The sequence below is a fragment of the Macaca thibetana genome, chromosome 3 (assembly GCF_024542745.1).
Source record: "Macaca thibetana thibetana isolate TM-01 chromosome 3, ASM2454274v1, whole genome shotgun sequence".
Classification (NCBI taxonomy): domain Eukaryota; kingdom Metazoa; phylum Chordata; class Mammalia; order Primates; family Cercopithecidae; genus Macaca; species Macaca thibetana.
The window spans coordinates 49,145,001-49,148,444 of record NC_065580.1 but is presented as its reverse complement, the minus strand read 5'-3'; the positions used below and the strand labels follow the sequence as shown (position 1 = coordinate 49,148,444).

The 3,444-nt window shown below is 39.7% G+C and overlaps 1 pseudogene; it reads right to left on the bottom strand.

Annotated features, from left to right (window-relative positions):
• Positions 1 to 1,710: 1,710 nt before the first annotated feature.
• Positions 1,711 to 3,444, bottom strand: part of LOC126950818 (60S ribosomal protein L3-like) — a 15,190-nt pseudogene continuing 13,456 nt past the window's right edge.

Genomic DNA, 3,444 nt, shown 5'->3' with positions numbered 1-3,444 from the left:
TGAATGTATTTTTTATTATTCTTATTTTTTAAATTATTTACCATCTCTCTTATTATATAAGCAGTTAGCCTGTTAGTATGTTTATACATATTTTAATTTGATTGTATAAGACATTTGGCATACCTGGTGCTATATTACATGTTACATGTATGAAGCAGACACTGATAGAACTCCGATTAAGCCTTTGCATGCTGCCATTTCTATGTCTACCTGAGGGCTTTTGAATCCTATTATCTGTGTTTCTACTTCTCAGGTTTTTGGGTTTTTTTTCTGAAGCTATGGAAGGCTAATCTATCCCAGCATACAACAGGCCAGAAGTCCTGCATCCCCTGGAAACAGTCTTTAAATTGGTGATCGATGGTAATGTCTCAGCTCTCTTGATCTTTCGTTGGGATAATTTTGAAGTACATGCGTTATACCATCCTCCAGTGTTTCCCCGTAAGAATGAACTCCAGTCACCCATGTTGATTGCTGGCTAGGTCACTCACACAGTATTGGCTGCCACCCTTTCCCTGTGTCATTTTCTGCCTTTTCCCAGAAACTCTGAAAAAAAAAAAAAAATGCTGCTTACATTTGTAAGTTTTACTCGAAATTTCTCCTTAGTTTGGGGAAACCACATTAAGCCAATATGATAAATGTCTCCCTGAATTTTCCTTTGCATATATAATTTTCCTTTCTTTCTCTTAATATAATATCTCACATTCTCTTGTTTGAATTATTATGGTAACTTGTCACCTGATCTCGACTCTGATTCACAGTTGCTGGTTTTCTTCCTAAATTCCAAGGTTGAGTTTGACTCAAACCTATTCAAAAATTTTCATTGCCTACTCTCTAATGGCCCAATATGCAAAAGCTTCCAAAATTTTGCCTGGATATTTGCTTTCAACCTTGCTTTTCACTTTGTCACCCAGCTCTACTCTAGTGAGAGCAGAGAGGTAGCTGCCTGTAAACATAGCATCCCATGCTCTCTCAAGCTTCACTACTTCTACTCAAGCTGGTTCCTCTGCCTAAAACTGTGTTGTTCGATATAGTAACCATTAAATTTAAATTAAATAAGCTTTAGAATTCAGTTTTAAAGTTTCAAGTTTTTAATAGCCACAAGTGGCTCATGGCTATTCTATCAGACACTACAGATAAATAACATTTCTCTCATAGCAGAAAGTTCTATCAGACACCACTGGTCTAGAGCAACCTTGCTTTTATATTTAATGTTTAAAATACTTCTTTTTTCCCTTCTCTGTTGCATCTCAAAAGCTAACATTTTTGTGAGAAATTCTCCCAAAGTAGAATTCACTTTGTCATATGACTTTACTGATTTATTTATCTTTGCTTCATTCAATCACATGGCAGATGTCATGTATTTTACTTAAGAATATTTGTGCATATAAATCTGTTCCCACTTAGGCAGATACCTTAAACACAGGATTAGTGCATTCTCATCTTTGTGTTTCTGGAGACACTTAACACAGTGCTTTACTTATCAATAACTACTTTTTAAATTATTTTGAACCAATCAAATCAGCCTAAACTCTCTAGAAATTATATATAAAGGTTTCTTTCAAACTACTTCTTTCCAAATTCTGTATTTTTGCCATCATTATTCAGAATCTAGTCTTGTCTGTTAAGTTTTGAAAGCCTATCTAATTTTTTTTTTCCAGTGGAAAATAACTTTTATTGAGACCCCATCAGCTGCAAAATCTGTTCCTGGCATTAAGCTCCTTCTTGCTTTGCAATCTGGTCTTTTTTAGCGGTTCCATGAACACTTCCTTCTCCTACATGGTCTGGAAGTGGCCACGGCCGAACCTGGAAACAGTGTTGATGAACTTAAGGTCAGTCTTCTCCAGAGCAGGACGCTTGGTCTGCACCATCAAAGGCTTGCGGAGGTGAGCACTCACTTCTTAATTCCCACCACACAGCCCTTCAGCATGACAAAGTCGTTGGTCACTTCATTATAGTGGACCAAGCTACCCAGAGGGTTGATGCTCTTGTCAGACAAGTTGTCATCAGTGGAGGCATTGTTCTTGATCCATTTTTCATCCTTCATAAGGTAGCCCTGGCCAATTTTATAGCTCTTGTTATTCTCGTGCAGTGATGGTAGCTTTTCTGCCCAGCACATGCCACAGGGAAGGCCACACAGACAGGATGCCATGTCCCAATACAAGCAGCGTTACACAGCCTTTGGTGGGTCTTGTGGGGCAGCTTCTTTGTGTGCCAATGACTGGTGACCCCTTTTGTAGCCTTTGCACTTGGTCACCTCAATGACATCAATTACCCTGTCCTTCCCAAACAATTGGTTCACAGGTACCTGCTGCTCTAGCCTCTCACGGTCCCAGTCCAGTTTCTCAGCCACAGTGCCTCAGTTCGCCTGGATCTCCATCAGGGGTGTCTTCTCTGGCACAGAGGAAGCAGGCACATCTGAGTATGGGCAATGATAGAGATGACTTGGCAGTACATTTTCATGCTGTTGAATTCCTTCTCCAGCTGCTTGTTGCCATCCTCATTCTGCCATTTCTTATGGTAGCTGGTAAAGGTCATCTTTATAGATTATGCCAGTTCTTATAGAAGCACCTTTGCACTCATTGCTGATGTGCCCAGCAAAGACAGTCTTGAAGGTCTGGAGGCCTTGAGGGGTTTGCATATACCCACAATGCCCACAACTACCATGGGCAGTGTCTCCACAATGGTCACAGCCTCTACCACTTCCTTCTTGTTCACCTTGGATCCTGGGCTGTCAGCTTCTCACATGATGTAGGCCATGCCAGCCTTGCATCCTAGGAAGGCTGTGAGGTGGAATGGCTTGGAAGGTTCATCCTTAGGGAAGCTCTTCACCTTCCCATGAAGCCTGCTGCTGTGTTTCCAAGGCAGGAAGCCTAGAGACCTGTGCCAGGGAACAGTGAACTTCCAATGAGACAGCACACTGTCACATCCCGCTGGTCATAATTGTAAATCATAATTGTATCATCTGTCTCGATTAATTTTGTCAGTTGTAGATATAACTGGCAAAATACAAATACATGGTTTATTTTATTTCTCAGAGCACTAATTTTTTATTGCTCTCCTGGCATCTAAATATACTGCGTAAGCTTCCGGTTGCTTTTTGGGATTATAAAATCCTAGAAAATAGATGTCATATCTATATAATTAAATTTGCCTATATTCTTGCATAGAATTTTGCTTATTGATTGCTTCCTTTTGATGTTTGTTGCCACTTGCAGTACCTATTTGCAGAGAAAATCCATACATGCAAGTGGATCTGGGAGGCTTACATCGCTCTTCAATATTAGAACTATATTCTTCCATTTATCTAACTAAACATTAATAGAAGTTTTGAATTCAGTTGGCCAAAAGTAACCCTAGATTCTTTCACTGGAGATTTAAATCTTCCTTGATGTGATTCACAGACATTCTTTATGTATTGCTTCTTAACCTGTTGCACACCTAAAT